The sequence below is a fragment of the Mustela putorius genome, unplaced genomic scaffold (genome assembly GCF_011764305.1).
Source record: "Mustela putorius furo isolate JIRA1106 unplaced genomic scaffold, ASM1176430v1.1 tig00000589_pilon_pilon_pilon, whole genome shotgun sequence".
Taxonomy (NCBI): Eukaryota; Metazoa; Chordata; class Mammalia; order Carnivora; family Mustelidae; genus Mustela; species Mustela putorius.
The window spans coordinates 9,826,577-9,845,072 of NW_025421425.1; the positions used below are offsets into that span (position 1 = coordinate 9,826,577).

Below are 18,496 nucleotides of genomic sequence, written 5' to 3' on the forward strand. Positions count from 1 at the left end.
GAGAAACTTTAAAGGGTATGATTCAAAATGTAAATCTCTGACTAACAGCCTGAAGCTTTGTCATTTCTATCCATGATGTGGCTCAATTGCATAGAAGGAATCAGTTTACTATTTAGGAAAAAAGTTCACTTTTATCTAAATAAGATTAACAAAGGCCATAATTCCTAGAATCTTGGAATACATGGTGAATGACCTTTTGCCTTTCGTATTATTTTTACTCTGTAATTACTCCCTCTGGGGGAAAAAAATACCCATCTTGGATAATTTATAGCACAGCCTAATCAGCACTTTTACAGTTGCCAAAATATCCCTTAGAGTACTCTGCTCAAGTTCACAAAAAGGTTATATGCTGTGTAACATCAATCTTGTATTTTGTTTTAAAGCATAAACAGCATATAATGTTTAACCAATTTGTAAAACTTCAGGATGTCAATTTATCTATGGTCACTTTGATGGTTAATACCAGTGTCTCCCGTTTTCTAATATATTGTGGAAATATACCAGACCCCCGGGTATACATGTGTGTGCTTCCTAAGTACTCTGTGAAATCCACTCTATCTATTTGTCAAATGGATGTTGATAACTGCTTTTCTCTGCCCCATTCCAACTTTTTTTTCTTTAAATGTTCATCCTTATTTATGAATTTGCAGTGACCCATCTGAAATTTGGGGTCAGCCTAGGTTTTGTCAGCTTGTTCTGTACATGTTACTTACCTCATGCTGGCATAGTTTCAGGTACTGGGAATACAGAAAACAAAACAGACAAAAGTTCTCATTCTTACCAAGTGTACATTCTCATGAAGGAGAGAGAAAATGAGCAAGATACAGGATAAAAAAATATATATACTAGATGACACAGTGATAATTCTAAAAATAACAGATTTAGCATGTTTATTAACTGTTTATGTGTTGATTAATCACCAAAATAGCTCAGTAGCTTACAACAGCAAATATTTAATTCCACCTTGTTTTATATGAAAACTATGAGCAGATGAAGACAAAAAAAAAATTTGTTTACTAATTTGTTTTCTATTTTCTTTATCTTCCCAGAAAAACTAGTCCCTATGTCTTTTTTTTTTATAAAATATTTTATTTATTTATTTGACAGTGAGAGATCACAAGTAGGCAGAGAGGCAGGCAGAGAGAGAGGAAGGGAAGCAGGCTCCCTGCTGAGCAGAAAGCCTGATGTGGGGCTTGATCCCAGGACCCTGAGATCATGACCTGAACCGAAGGCAGCGGCTTAACCCACTGAGCCACCCAGGCGCCCCTAGTCTCTATGTTTTGTCTTTATCACATCTTTGACGATCTGAAATCCTAGTTAGGCAAGTACTTTATAAATTTTCTAGGATTTTCAACAGACTTCCTCAAGATTTAAATTGTAAATGAAGTCCTCTTTGACTAGTTAGGCTTGTTTATATGGTATGTTGTGTTCTGGTGTAAGGTCATCCCTTGATAGTATGATTATTGAAGTGTTATATAACTGAATTTCCTTGTAAATGCATTATAGTGAACTCACATCAAATTTTTAATGATGTCCATTTTTAAGTCTTTGGTGAGAGTTACTATTCTGATGCTCTTATGAAATGTGTTTCATCTTCAAGGAGATTCATGAGTAGGACTTTTTTAAATATTTATTTATTTATTATGTTTTTTATTTTAGAGAGAGTGTGTATGAACAGGGAGAGGGACAGAAGGAGAGAATCTTAAGCAGGAACCCTTGCTGAGCCTGGAGCCCAGTGCAGGGTTTGATCTCAAGACCCTGAGATCATGACCTGAGCTGAAATCAAGAGTCAGAAGCTGAACTGACTGAGCCACCCAAGCAACACAGATTCATGAAAAGTACTTTTAACAAATACAGGTATTTGATATCTTTAAAATCCTAAAACCAAACTGGGTAGGAATTTCCAGAACGTGCATTCAAATGGAATAAATTTGGTTACATGGGACTAAATGAATTGAGGGAAATGATTATAGTCTTTGTGACTCTTGTTGGTTCTCTAATATTTGCTCTTCCAAATTAAGGAAATTTTCTCCTAAAATATCTATGCTTTACAGAAATGTGGTAAAGTATTTAATTATGGATTAATTGAAGCGATTAACTTTTCTCTCTACCAGAACCCTCTGAAATTCAAAGTCTCAGGGAGTATTTCTTCTTTCACGGTAGTCATAGTCATTTGCATAAATTCAATAAAAATCCTCCTCATAACAGAAGCTAATTGGAAACATTGGTTGTTTTATTCTATTTATTTATTTATTTATTTTATATTTATTTGAGAGAGAGAGAGAAAGAGAGAGAGCATGAGAGGAGAGAGGTCAGCAGGAGAAGCAGACTCCCTGCTGAGCAGGGAGCTTGATGTGGGATTCAATCCTGGGACTTCAGGATCGTGCCCTGAGCCAAAGGCAGTCACCTAACCAAGTGAGCCCACCCAGGTATCCCAAAACATTGGTTGTTTTAAAAAGACTTTGACTGGGATGCCATATTTGAGGGAGACATGCATAGACGCAGATATGACCAGATAGAGAGCTGGAAGGAACTAAGGCTGAATTTATGGAGCCATAAAGCCCCACGGGAAATGTTGGCCTGTTTCCTTGCTTACAGAGTTTAAAGTAGCCTTGCCAGTTAAGTAAAGACTGTTGCTTTTTGGCAGGTGCAGGAACCTCAGGATATTTGGGGACCCGAAGAAGAGGAATTCACCCAAACTACAGATATTGAAGGCGTGTCTGATGATATGTATTTGACTAGGCTTCTGGCCCAGAGAGGATACTAAAAGTTTCATTGAAAATCCTTATAAAATGCTCCAACAAAGCAGATTTTAAAAGATCTATATGGTCAATCAATATTCTTGCTGGGCTTATGTAAATAATTAGCCAATTTTGTTAAAATTGGACTTGTTTTACAAAGAATTATCCTGATTTAGCTGTCTCTGGAAATGAAGGTAGTTATAGAGAGAAAAATTATGTCTCAGTAACACACCTTTGTGAATCTTAAATTCTCTTTCTAATTGTCTTTGAATGCTGTTTGCCTAAACTAGATAACTTGAGGTAAACTTCAGAGAAATTGCCACAAGAGTTCATGTAAAGACAATCTTCATAAGATTCATGCTTACTATTCTGTGGAGTAGATAACAGGATCCCATGGGCATATGGTTACTTGAATAGCAGGAAAATGGAATGGATTCCCCCAACAGTGGTATAACTCAGCTATCACTGATCAATTTTGTATAGTTGGGGTGACAACATTTTTCCTTAAAAAGCTGGAGTATACCCCACTTCATGGGGTTAACTATGGAATATGAAAATAATGAATCACTTTCCTCATGACTGGATTGGATATTGCACTGAGGGATGACCCTATCCAGTCTTCTCATATTTGCCAGTGATTCCTCATAATGAGAATAGTGTTAAGGCTAGATATCACATAAAGAGGGCTTCATGATGGTTTTATCTCTTAGCCTTGTTTTTCAGGGGGTTGCCCAGGAGCTGCCTCTATTGGTATAAAATTGCAAATAGAGGATTTATCCAAGCATACAGTGACCATCTTTAACTAAGCTTGACATGCACTAATTCAAAAGGTGGCCCTCTAACACTGAACGGTGCCTTGATATCCTAACTACAGCTCAAGGAGGAACCTATGCTTTATTAAAACAGAGTGTCTGTTTATACTCCAGATACCACAAAAATGTGACAGGGTTACTAAAAGACACAAATACTCAAACTGGCACGTAAACCATCCCTCTTTCCTTTAATGATTAAGCTCCTGTACCAGAGGAGGGTTTTTGTCAACTACCAAAGCACTCTTATTTGGGCTTCTTTTTCTTTTTGATTTTCCTTTTTTTTTTTTTTTTTTTAAGATTTATTTATCTGAGAGAGAGAGGGAGAGCGAGCACAAGAGAGAGCACAAGCGCGCGAGAGAGAACGAGCATGAGAAGAGGGAGAGGCAGAGGGAGAGAGAAAAGCATACCCCCTGCTGGGCAGAGGGCCCACTATGGGACTTAATCCCCAGACCCCAGGATCGTGACCTGAGCTGAAAGTAGAAGCTTAACCAACTGAGCCACCCGGGTGCCCCTCTTTTTGTTACTCCAATCTTGTTTTGCTCTTTTCTCTCTTCTCTTTTTACCTGGTGCGAAGATTCCTTCAATGCCCTGACTTTAAACTGACAGATGATCCTTTCTACGTGGGGAGATTCATCCATGTGGTCTGCTTTGGATTTAGCTGCCTCTGCCTTTTGTAAGTTCTGTATGTAAGTCTCCAACTGACCTATGTTGACCCATAGATAGAGACATCGCTACACCCCTCATTCAGCAGGAAGAAATTACAGAAGATAAGACGCCCCACCCTCAGCAACCTCGAAGATTTAAGGGTCAGCTTTCTTCATGGGGGAATGATGTGGAGGACAAAGGCAAAAAAAATGTGGAAAAAAATTAAATTTCCTTATAAAAAGCAGCCCATTGACAGATACTTGAGGCAGGCAGTGACCTTCCTCAGGGAACTTAACAGCCTTCATGATAATACTTTGCTAGAGGCAAAAGCAACCTTAGCTTGACATTAACCTGACCTCCAGGATCCTGTAAGTCTTCCTTAACATATCAGAATCACTTTGGAAATTTCCTTTATTGCTACTCCTGCAAGATTCATGTTAGCAATCATTCTCCAAACATATGGCCCGCTGATATACATCTGAATGTCTCATGACCAAAGTTTTACTAATAGTAGTAAATGACTTCATCTTAACAGGAGCTAGCCCTGCAAGGTCCTGGAAGCCTTGCTTGCAAATTCCTTACAGACCTAAGCCATCCCTAACCCTCACTAACTAAAAATTACAAAATCAGTCACTCTTCATAATCCCAGTGTAGCTATTTCTGCCCAAAGGTCCTGTCCTGGTGATTTAATAAAAAACCACCTTTTTTTGTGTGAATACAAACAAACACACACACACACACACACACACACACACCAGAAGAAAAATATGATTCAACTATCACTCTGTTGGGATAGGCTCAATTCCAAATGAATTTTCATTCCAGAATATTACCTGAAAAAGCAACCACTGGAAGGAGGCACGATCATGAAAATAGAAAGCTTCTGCTTAAACATGTCATATTCTGTAGGCCAAAGTCATTGTCAAAGCATAGAGTTAAAGCAGGACATATTTGCTACCTACAGGAAAACATGATGAAAGAGGGGAAGGGACTAACAATCATGAACAAACAATACAATCTTTCATAGTTCATCCTCCACTCACAAATATCTGTCCGACGCTTATAGATGAAATCCATTTATCTGCTCCCACCCCCAAATCTCTTTAAAAACTATGAAACCCGGCTTGAATTTCAAAATCATGGATACAGTCATATCAGAGTTTGATCCAGAGACCACTGAATCAGAAGGACAAATTTATTTCCTCACCACAAATTCAACATAAAAGCAGGGATAAATAAAGACAAAATAATAAAAATAAAGGCCCTATTTGAAAGGAAAAGAATGTTAAAGGCTCATGGTAATTCCATAACTGTTCTGTGCGGTTGTTATAAGGATTTCTGTCCCTAAGGCTCTGAGGCTAACTTATTTGTAAATCCTTTAAATTTGTATTTTCGGCCTGAAAGTCATGAGATTTTTGGTTTCTTCCTCCTCCCTTTAATGTCTGTTAGAGAAGAGACATACAGATGTGTGTGTGTGAGTGTGTGTGTTTTTCTGAGCTTGTCTCTTGGTAGTGTCTTATCAAATGCAGCACATAGCAATCAACTCACACTACAGACATTCTTCCCTAAAACCTCTTCTCTTGAAGCCATGAGGTTCATTAGCTGTATTTTCTACCTTCCAACTTATCCCATGAAAATGGTTACCAAAGCAGAACACAGTCATTTTCTAAAATCCTATAAGGTTCACTTCATACTATTTTCTTCTTCAAACATAATTCCACATAATTTGTTGTTTTGGTGTGGTGGTGACAGAAACTTGCTTCTAGAGATATAACATAGAATGCATAATCATTTTATTAGTCAATTTCTGTTGCATTAGGAAATAAATTCCATCTTAATAATTCATAATCACAAATATTATTTCTTCTTGTATTATATAAGAACTCTGGCTTGGTGAAGCTCTGTTGGGCTCTGGTGTGCTTATCTCCACTAAGCCCCAATGCTTTCTCAGTAGACTAAAGGAGTATCTTTTTTCTAAGTTATGTTCTTCTCAGACTGGAGGCCAAGAACAAGAGAAACTGAGCCAGGGCACCTGAGTGGCTTAGTCAGTTAGGCAACTGCCTCGGCTCAGGTCATGATCCTGGAGTCCTGGGATCGAGTCCTGCACCAGGCTCCCTGCTCAGCAAGGAGTCTGCTTCTCCCTCTGACCCTCCCCCATCTCATGATCTCTCTCCCACTCTCTCTCTCAAGTAAATAAATAAAATCTTAAAAACAAAATAAATAAATAAATAAATAAATAAATAGAGCCAAAGCATTCAAGCTCATTAAGGTTTCTGCTCAGATGTGATTCAAACCATGACATTTCAAATGTCATTGACCAAAGCAAATTAACTAGCTTATCCTAAATTAATGGGAAAATATTTTCTACTTATAAGAAAGTATGTCGAAGGCAGAGAGAGAATGGGTAACTGTGAACAAATAATTGAATATACCAGGGCAGTTAAGAGAGACATCAAGATGAGAAGTCAGTAAAAGTCTATTCCAAATAGAATTTCCTAGGGAAATAAGTCAAATGAGGATGAATGTTAATGATTGAAATAGAAAACATACATCTTAAGCACTTTTCCAAAGATGTTCTTTGAACAGTGAACTCATTATTTTTGTTTTAACATATGTTTTTTTTACACCCTCATTTTTAATGCAATTTAACTGGTTAAAGATTTCTAAAGTTACAGTTATATTTCATCTTCTCATCAAATTTGAGGCCAAGTTTCTATTGTCCTCTGTACTCCATTATTGTCAATGAGAATCCCACAGAGTGTCATATTCTTTTATTTTCATTTTTCAAAGTCTAAACTTCACCATCACACATCTAGATGATAATGTTTTTCCATCACATTTGAGATTTCTTATGATTATTTGTCTAAGGCTTAATGTCCACACTTATTCTTGAAAACCTCTAGTCTAGTTTATTGCTTGTTTGTTTTTAAAGATTTTATTTATTGTCAGAGAGAGAGGCAGACAGAGGGAGAAGTAGACACCTTGCTGAACAGGCACCCAATGTGAGATTAAATCGTAGGATCCTGGGATCATGGCCTTAGCTAAAGGCAGATGCTTGACAGAATGAGCCCCCCAGGTGTTCTTTTGTTTATTTCTTAAACATGGCCTCATCATTCTCCTGTCTTCCTCTGAAACTCAAATTATTATACATTGGAAATTGGGTGTTTTTTGTTTGTTTGTTTGCTATATATTTTAATTCTTTTCTGTTTGTTTGTTTGTTTACCTTTGGTCTCTCTGATGCATTCTGGCTAGTTTCCTCTGACTTATCTTCCAGTTTACCTACTCTGCATTCAGTTGTATCTAATCTCCTATTCCCCTAGTTTGTTTCAGATTGCAATGTCAACTCTTAATGTTACTGTCTATGTTTTGGCTTCTGTTTACTGAGAGGTAGAGTTAACCATTTTTTCATTTCAGAGCAAACCCTGGTTTCATGCTAAAAAACTAACTCTAGTAACATGCCTATTGAATTCCTGTAATTGTATACTTTCTTCCTTTTCTAGGGATAACAACCAATGATGTCAGGTTCTGGAGCCTATATTCTGCCTTATACTCCCTCTGGACTTTCACAACATCAGCTTGCCAATTTGCCATTTGTGTAAGTGCACCTACACCAGTACAATCACATAGAAATATAAAGCCTATTGGGGGGGAGGGCTTATAATTATATCAGTAACAGAATACATGTAATTCCCTAAACTCTCATTTTTCTTGGCTATGACACTTAGGATGCACAGAACTCTACAACAGAGCTCCAGTAGGAAAGAAGCCTGAGTCCCATAATGTTCTCTATATTTTCAGCATCAGGGAGACTGAGAGCACAGAGAGTACCTACACAAATATGGAACAGTGAAAGCTTGCCAGCTGAAGAGGTGACTGTGTTAAAAAGGAGATTCTGAAATTCATTAGATGCTGTCACTTTATACTCTAGTGCTAAGTCATATGTACTAAGCCAACCATTTTCTAAAATACAGAAATCAGTGTTTGTTTATTATTTATTTTAAAGATTTTTATTTATTTATTTGAGACAGAGAGAGAGAATGAGAGAGAGCGAGCATGAGAGGAGAGAGGTCAGCAGAGAAGCAGACTCCTTGCCGACCAGGGAGCCCTATGTGGATCCTCAATCCTAGGACTCCAGGATTATGACCTGAGCAAAGGCAGTTGCTTAGCCAACTGAGCCACCCAGGTACCCCAGAAATCAGTGTTCAGGTACACCACAATTTGTCTCCTCATTCTCTAAATTTAGGTTTATTTTTTTCATTAGAAGCTAATTTTTGTCAAAGCAAAATGTTAATTTCTACACCTAAATTTCTTTTTGTATAATTAGATAACTTTTAAAAAAAATATTTTATTTATTTATTTGAAAGAGAGAGAGAGATCACAAGTAGGCAGAGAGGCAGGTAGAGAGAGAAGGGGAAGCAGACTCCGTGCTGAATAGAGAGTCTAATGCGGGGCTCGATCCCAGGACCCTGAGATCATGACCTGAGCTGAAGGGAGAGGCTTAACCCACTGAGCCACCCAGGCATCCCAAATTAGATAACTGTCATGGAAAAAATTAGACAATGTGTGAAGAGAATTTTTTTCCCCTAAGTGAAATGTCTTTTATGTCAACTGTCTACTTTAGGATCTATAGCATTTTGATGCTTGGAAATATTTCAAGGTAGAATTTTCTCTTATCTGGAAAAGTTAACTATATTGAAATAATTACGATTTAAGTGCCTGGATGTAAGGTTGGGAATTGCTGAGATATAAGGTGGTACAATATGTATATAAAAGTTCAGGTACTAAGTTATTACAGTATATCAATAAAGTATATTTTTTCTTTTTTAGCTTCAATGTACATTATAAATCTCTAAGTTGTATTTTACCTTATTATCAAGTTTCAAACACATCTTTAAACAGTGCTATAATTATCCATTTTGGTTTAAAGACTACATAATTTTGTTTGGCAGAAAGATACAGATATTATTTCATGTTTCTCTTTCTGAATGAACTATAATTTCATATGCCATCATAATGTGATTCTTTCACATAATTTTTTAGACTGTATCCATGGACTGCTAATGATTAGATGAAGTACATTTAAGAAAGGAAGACTTGGTGAGAAAGATCAATGGCATTTGGTTTATTGAAGCTTGCTCCTTGTAATACACTATCCCCTCAAAGATAATATTGATTCTTTTTTTTTTTTTAAGATTTTTATTTATCTGTTAGAGAGAGAGAGATACAGAGCGCAAGCACAGGCAGACGGAGAGGCAGGCTAGAGGCAGAGGGAGAAGCAGGCTCCCTGCCGAGCAAGGAGCCCGATGTGGGACTCAATCCCAGGATGCTGGGATCATGACCTGAGCCGAAGGCAGCCGCTTAACCAACTGAGCCACCCAGGCGTCCCAAGATAATATTGATTCTAATTGTTTTTTGAAAGACCTTGTTTCTTTGCTTCAGGAACTTTGCCAGATCAGTAAATAAGTCATTCCCTACAAATGACCTTAGGTCCCAGGCTACAAAGGCTGTAATCAACTTGGTAATTGTATATATTTTGACTAATTAATATTTTTCTTACATTCATATTATTTATTGGGAAAAGTGACTACTGATATAAGATAAATATTTATTTATAGATGATTCTGGGGGAAGGCGGACTGACATGTAAGTGGTTAGGCTGTGATATCTGACTTCTCCAGGTTGTCTGACATTACAGATAAGATTAACCAGAAAGTTTCTATATCTCTGCTTTAAATTGCTTTACATAGAAGATGCAGTTTACATTGGAAATATCTCAAATTATAAAAGAAAAATCCCAAGGAATCTAAGATTTTCTGCATCTAAAAAACTTGTATTAAATATGAATGATTAATCATCATGTTAATCCCTGGCTGAAATGTTTTTACTATATAAATATAGTATGACTAATACTATAATCATCTGAATGCACATTACAATGTCACACATTAAAAGGACAATTGTCCTATATTAGTATTCTACTGTACTCTGGAATAGTATATTTAAAATTGCTTACCTAAAAAATTTAAAAAGATAAAATAAAATCGCTTACCCTAACACATTTGCTGTTACAATATGTCAACCTGCATTGCTACAAAGCTGATTATCCTCTAAGAAATTTTTCTTCAAAGCACAAGTAAAGTGGGCTACTTTTTTTTTTTAGCATTCGCTCACTTTCTTCATAAATATAACACATAAATATGTGAGAAACTGTGTAAACTTATAAATTCTAATTGAAGATCATTCTTACTTTTCTTCAGCATTTTGTGAAGAATTAAAAAAAACAATTTGTACAGACTAATTAGTAATTATAAAATTTCTAAGAAATATATGCTTATTAGTAAAGCATGCATATTCACACAAAACAGGTAAGGAAAGGAATCAATCTATATCTTTGCCATAGCATACAGCCAAATAGATCAAAAACAAATCATAAAATTATTGACATTTTATAACTGGCAAGTTACTAAATAGATAATCTTAAATTATTTCAAAATACCCAACTTTAAAACTAAAAAAATGTCACATCCTTATTTATTTATAGTTATTCCTTTATATGAAAAATATACTCTAAAATTGTCTATACCCTGTTTAATGGGATAAACATAAAATAATTTTCAATTATTCTTATTTTATATACTAAATCTCATAACATTAAATAAACACACTTTGTATCTACAAAGCAGAATGAAAATATACCTCTAATAGACCAAAAACTTGCAAGTTTTACAGTTAATTTGAGAAATCCAACTTTTCTTTGAATTTATACTTTCAATCTAACCATATTGGATATCAAATTGACATAGTATTCATGTATCATCCACATTCCTTCAACTTGAACTTCAATGTGTTGGTGGTTCCAGTTAAGACTTTGAAGTGATAGGTATTTGGAAGATAGCTACAGAAGCTGGACAGTAACACACCATGGCTATTGCAAGTCACTGGAGAGTATTCAATGTAAAAAGGCCTGGATGAGATACAATCTTTTTTTTTTTTTTTTTAAGATTTCATTTATTTATTTGACAGAGGTAAAGAGAGAGAGCACAAGAGGTAGAGCAGCAGGCTGACAGAGTGGGAGAAGTCGATACCCTGCTGAGCAGGGCGACTGACACAAGGGCTGGATCCCAGGACCTTGTGAACAAGACCTGTGCCAAAGACAGACACTTAACAATGGAGGCACTCGGGCACCCCAAGACATGATCCTTCAGAGAAAGTAAGAAAAACAATATATATTTTTAAAAGATTTTATTTATTTACTTGAGAGAGAGAGAGAGAGAGAGATATGAGTGGGGGGATAGGCAGGGAAAAGCAGGCTCCCGCTGAGCCAGGAGCCAGACTCCAGGTTGGATACCAAGACCCTGAGATCATGACCTGAGCCAAAGGCAGGCACTAAACTGACTGGGCCACCCAGGTGCCCCAACAGTATAAGTCTTTATATTGACAATGACTCAGGGTATTTTTTTAAAATATTCAGTGCTAGGGGAAATAATCCAGGCAACAATTAGTTTGTGGAGACAGAGGTTGGGGTTCAGAGCTGGCACAGTCACACAAAAAAGAACAAAGGCATGGAAAGAAGAAACAACAGAGAAATAGTCCCCAAAATGTGAAGCAATATTCCTGTGATAATTGAAGATACATATACAACATGTGTATTTATGGAGACTCCAAGAAACCGAGACAAAGCAAAGCTGGAAGACAAAAGAGCTAACAGAGATTTCAAAAGCCAGTAGACACTAGGAGTCAGTACTAGTTAATGCTTCAGTTGATACTAGAGAAAATTTGGTGTTTAGGAATAAGAGCTACTTCCCAGGAATAAGGGGAAATGAAACAAAGTAATTCTAGGAAAATATAACTAATTTAAGTAAATGAAATTCCATGTATCTGTAAGAAAATAACTCTGGAGGAAGATGACATAGGCAGGGACTTCTGTAATGTTTGTATATAATCTTCAGTCAATAATTCCAAACAGACTTCTAATTGGGAAATTACCAAAACCAAAAGGAAACAAGATCAGTAAAAATACCCAGATATGATGACGATGTTAGAATTGTTAGAAAAGAGTTTTGAAATGATCATAATTAATGTTTAAGAACCATAGAAAAAAATAGAGAATTTTAGCAGATACCAATAATGCATATTTAATAAGTCAAGTGAAAATAATAGAACTGAAATATTTTAATGCTGAAGTGTGTACCTAATAGGTTTAATAGACTAGTTATTAGAGAGTAAACACAGTGGAAAAGAAGATTATTATACTAGAATATAAGTCAATTTTAAATTTCCAGGTTAAAGAAGAGACAAAAGTAATAAGTAAACATGCAGAAAAAAGAATAATAGATTTATGGTACACAGCTAAAAGACCTAGCATGCATGCTTTTGCACAACCACTAGAAGTGATAAAACAAAACAAAAGAAATATTTGAATAAACGATGACCAAAATTTTCTAGCACTGACAAAAGATAGCCTAAACATTTCTTATAATTGAAAAGCAGATTTTTTTTAAAGTATGTACTTCTTAGGAGCACCATAGTTAAACTCTTAAATATCAAATACAATTAAAATATTTAAAATAAGATCCATTAAACTAGAATAAACTAATCTACAGCAAAGCAATAACAATAACACTGATAACTGATTTTCAACAGATAAGATGGTGGTCAGCTGACAATTAAATTGTGTCATTTATTACTAAAATAAGAAGCCTTTATTTTTTATAGCTTTTTAAAAATATTTTTATTTTTTTATTTATTTGACAGACAGAGATCACAAGTAGTCAGAAAGGCAGGCAGAGAGAGAGGAGGAAGCAGGCTCCCTGCTGAACAGAGAGCCTGATGAGGGGCTCAATCCCAGGACCCTGGGATCATGACCTGAGTGGAAGGCAGAGGCTTCAACCCACTGAGCCACCCATGTGCCCCAATAAGAAGACTTTAAATCAGAATTCTACTCCCTATGAAAATGCCCTCTAAAAAAAGTATGAAAAATTACAAGTTTAAAAAAAAAAAGAAAAAAGAAAAGAATTCAATGAGAGCAGACCTGTACTAAAAGGAACGGCAGGAAGGGATATTTGAAGAATATTTAGATTTTCCTTTGGAAGCACAGCAATGCAGGAAAGAAGAAATACCACCTAAAGGGATAAATTATTGACTTAAAAATTATTATTTACTACCTAACACTACAAAAATAATGACAATTTTATGTAGGGTTTAATATATAAGATGTCAAAATAGCAAAAAAAAAAATCAATGCAATGCGGTTAAACAGTTTTAAAGTTGTTCCATTTGTTTCGAATGATAAAATTATAACTTAAGGTGAAATAAAATAAATTATAATATATCAAACAAATACTAAAGAAAAAAAGAAATAGAAGAAATTATTACTGAGGGATAAAATGAAGACAGTGAAATACATTGCTAATTCAAAGAATATAAGAAGACAAAAAAGGAAAATTTACAATTAAAAAATTGTAAATACATTAAATCAAAATAAACAATGGATATTGTGAAGCCAGATTAAAATTAAAAATAATAATAATAATAATAACAGAAACTTAGTTTTGTGGCTCATATGAAACTTTTAAAAAATAGAAAGAATACACTTTGAAGGTAAAATGATGAAAAACATTATACCATCTAACCATTTATCAAAAATTTTTTAGAAATTGGTACAGCTGGGTGCCTGGGTGGCTCAGTGGGTTAAGCCATTGCCTTCAGCTCAGGTCATGATCTCAGAGTCCTGGGATCAAGTCCCGCATCGGGCTCTCTGCTCAGCAGGGAGACTGCTTCCCTCTCTCTCTCTGCCTGCCTCTCTGCCTACTTGTGATCTCTCTCTGTCAAAGAAATAAATAAAATCTTAAAAAAAAAAAGAAATTGGTACAGTTATATTACAGATAAAATGGATTTTAAGTTATAGATGATTATTAGATAGATGTTCCACAATGAAACATTTTCAGTCCAAGAGGAATACATCTTGCCTTAAATCTGTGTGCATCCAGTAACATGATTTCAAGTTATACCTAAGAAAATCCAAAACTAAAGAAAACAAAAGGATAAATAGAAAAATCCAGTGAAATGGTGGGATGCATTAACATATATCTCTCAATAGTTGACAAACAAAAATTTTGTATAGATATAGAAAGTTGAACATCACAATGAATAAACTTGAACTAATTTACATATGTCAAAACCTAACTATAAAGCTGAAGAATTTATCTTCTCCTAAAGTATATAAGGACACTATCTCAATGAAATACATACTGACATTTAGAAAAACCCCCAGAAAGTTTCAAAATACATACCTGTAACCAGACTAAAATGATATTACCTCCTACCTGTCACCATGGCTAGAATTAACAACACAGGGAAAAAGAGATGTTGGTGAGGATGCAGAGAAAGGGGAAACATCTTAAACTGTTGGTGGGAATGCAAACTGGTGCAACCACTCTAGAAAACAGTATGGAGGTACCTAACAATTTAAAAATAGAGCTACCCTATAATCCAGCAATTGTCCTACTAGGTATTTATCCAAAGGATAAATAATAAAGATTCAAAGAGACACATGCACCCCAATGTTTATAGAGGCATTATCAACAATAGCCAATTATGGAAAGAGCCCAAATGTCCATCAACTGATGGACTGATGTATGGATAAAGTGGCACACACACACACACATACACACACACACACACACTGGAATATTACTCAGCCAAAAAAGGAGAGACAAAGAAATCTTGCCATTTGCAATGATGTGGATGAAAGTAGAGAGTACTATGTTAAGTGAAGTAAGTCAGAGAAATACAAATACCATAAAGATTTCACTCATATGTGAAATTTAAGGGGAAAAAAACCAGATGAGCATAGGGAAAAAAAGAGAGAGAGAGAGAGAGAAGGCAAACCATAAAACAGACTTTAACTATAGAGAATTGAGGGTTGCTGGAGGTGAGGTGGGCATTTAGGTTGAGCTAAATGGGTATGGTCATTGAGGAGGGTATTTGTGATGAGCACCGGATGGAGTGTATATGTGATGAGTCACTGAATTCTACACATGAAAATAATATTACAGTGTAGGTTAACTAACTGGAATTTAAATAAACACTTGAAAGAAAAAGAAAAAATGAACTAGATATCATTTTTGAAGTACACTAGCGAAATGTCAACTTGCTGATAATTAAAACATATACTTCACATTTTGATTGATCAAAGGAGAAGCTTTCTTGTTTTGTTTCTTTCAATTCCTAGTTTTAAATAAAACATTAATGCTGAATATATTATATGCCATTTAGATTTTGTTTCATGAAAAGGTAAATAGTAATTTGAAAATATGGCCTTTCCTCTAAAATACTTTGCTATCAACAAAATCATAACGTTATCATATATTTATTCATCAGTGATATTTTACTTTTCACCAACATTAACATTTACTCAAATCAGGTAAACATCTCTAACTCGTAGTACTATAGAAAATACTGCCATCTATTGAACTTTTATGCCTTGATCCTTCAAATATTCCACAGCATTATATCAACTCCAGTCACAAGAGAACTAAAGCTGTTCAATGACATACAATTTTGCAATCACTTCAAGTTCTTGGGGGAAATTTTTTAACTAATCAAGTTCTTACCATTTCATGCTGATTACTTGACATGCGGGTTTTTTTTTTTTTTCTTTCCCAATTTGGATTATTCATTCTTACTTAGTCAAAGGCAATTGTAAAAATACAGATCCTTTCACTTAAGAGTACAGAAGGTCTGCTTTATGAATTTTCATGTAAGTTATTGATTTTATATGCATATTATTTATAGAAAATAATGGAGGTCAGTGACTTTTTCATCTACCTAAAAATAAATTAAGCAATAAGTGCAATTTACTATAGCATAGTAAAACCAGAAAAGGACACTGCAAGAATCTTAAGAAGTGGGATACATTCCTTTCAACCGAAGGACTAATATTGAGGAATTTTACAGCCCATGCTTTAAGTTAAGGAGAACTGGGTATTGCTTGTGTCCTTTGAGTAAATACTCAAGCCATAGAAGGGTTGATTTGTTCTTTCACTCTGCATCTTGTAAGGGTCTCCCTTTCTTAACACATGAATGCATTATGTGTAATTGAGCAGTGGCTGTCCTCTCAGTTGGGCATGTACCAACTGGTCTCTATTCTGCCCTCTGCCTTTCTGACAGTGATATGCAGCTGTGTCAGCCTGGATCTTTATTAATGCTGCATCCTAAGCCACTGCGTTGGCAACTACCTAGTGTAAAGTCTTCATAAAGGAAATTATCAGTTTACTTCATTCCCTAGTTTTCAATCACTTCGAGTCAATTTATTTCAAATTTAAAAATATAGTGATAATCTTAAAGGACAAGATATAACAAACCGATTCATTTCCTCAGAGCATGGAAGGTTAACAGAAAAAAATAAAAAAGGGAAAAATGCCAAGAAGGAATATTTTTGCAAAGTGTTGTGTGTAGATGTTTATACTAGAGATGATCACAGTAGTGGTGTAAAAACAATGAGTCCAGTGAAATGAGAAAGAAATCAGAAGGAGGCGTGTGAAAATATCCCATCTTAAAAGAAACAAAGTACTGGATCTATTTGATGACAGGATATAATCTTTAAATAAGTTGAATTTTGTAGATTCGTGCATTTCATGGTGCTTCCTGAACATAAGTCCTCATAATATATCGTTTTTTTTTTTTCTCCAAGGAGTTACAGTTTCCCATTATATATGTAGCCATTTGATAAGTTATGATGCTTAGAGGTAAATTAAAAAATAATTTACTGCAAGTCACTCTTGTCAAGGTGACACTAATTATTCTGAAAACTTCATTGTGCTTAACGCAATTTGAGTATAAAGTATCTTTTAAGCAAGTCAAACTGTTAGGTTCTGAGTGTGTAATGACTCCGTTTCAAAACTCTAAGCACATCTCACAGAGTGGCAGGGTTGGCATCTGTCCATCATTCTGCGTAGACTGCTCCTGACTGAAGAAAGGGAACCTCCTTAGATATGTGGAGTTCACTCAGAGAATGTACATTTATTCTGTTCCTTCGTCAGGTAAAACAATAGTTTTCACCATAAACTGATGTTTCAACAATATCACTGATATTAATCAAAAAATAAAATTAGGAATCATTTCTCCATATTTAGCACAAGTACAGTTTCTTTTTTTGTTGGTTTTTAAAATCAACTTCAGTGGAATCATAAGTTTAAAAATTAGTTTATAGAGAGGAGGAGGGACACAGAGAGTGAGAGATGCAATCTGTGTCAAGACCAAGCATTTATTGAATGTTTGTAGTGTATCCCTTAAACTTCATTCTATTCAGAGCCGTGATATTAATCTATATCTTTAAAATAGCTGTGATAGTATCTACTTGAAAATAAGGTAGAAAAGTTCCCTTTGTAAACTGTAATAAAGTTTATGTTCAATTGAGCTTAGTATTATTCATTAAATTTTAAAAAATCTTTGAACTTTAGTGCCTTTATCCTATTAAAGAAAAGCACTTGTAGAGTAGTATATATATATATGCACGTTTTGTGAACTAAGTGATAAAGTAAATACAAAAATGCCCTGTAATGTGTAAAATTACAAAATTGAATTTTGTGATTTAATGTAATGTGAACTTGTTTATGATTTATTATAAACCTACTTTCTTCATAGAGCAAAGGCCACATGAATGACCAGGTCACATAATCTATCTCTAGAACAAATATATATTTTTAAAAGATGTATTTATTTTAGAGGGTGTGGGATTGGCAAAAGGAGAGAGAATCTCAAGCAGAATTCACACTGAGAGCAGAGCCCAATGTAGGGTTCAGTCTCATGACCCTGAGATCAGGACCTGAGCTGAAACCAAGAGTTGAATGTTGAACCAACTGTGCCACCTAGGCACTTCATCTCTAGAAACAGTATTTTAAATTGATGCTATGAACTTGACTTGTATGTCTTTTAACCATGGTAGTTTGACAGAGTATTTGAATTCAGTTCATTAACTCATTCATTCATTCATCTAGCAATCATTTATCAAGGGCTGGCCACTGATCTGAACACTTAAGTTTACATAGACAATTTAAGTATCATTCTTACTTAGAGAGACTTACAGTAGTAGAAGTCATATGTACCTAAGGAAATAAGCATAACATGAAAGTGCCAGGTAATAGAAAACAAGAATTCATTAGCTTTTAATTCTGCAAAATTTCAGGGAAAATTATAACAAGACTTTTAAGCAGAGAAATGTGAGTATGAAGAATTCTGGTTGAATTAAGAATGTGAAAGGTTATTATGTTTTGGGAACAGGTAATATTCCTTTAT

The 18,496-nt window shown here is 35.0% G+C and overlaps 1 protein-coding gene across 4 annotated transcripts in view; it reads right to left on the minus strand.

Annotated features, from left to right (window-relative positions):
• CDH18 (cadherin 18) overlaps positions 1-18,496 on the minus strand; it is a 696,319-nt gene that overhangs the window by 94,337 nt on the left and 583,486 nt on the right. The gene's annotated exons all lie outside the window — the stretch shown is intronic.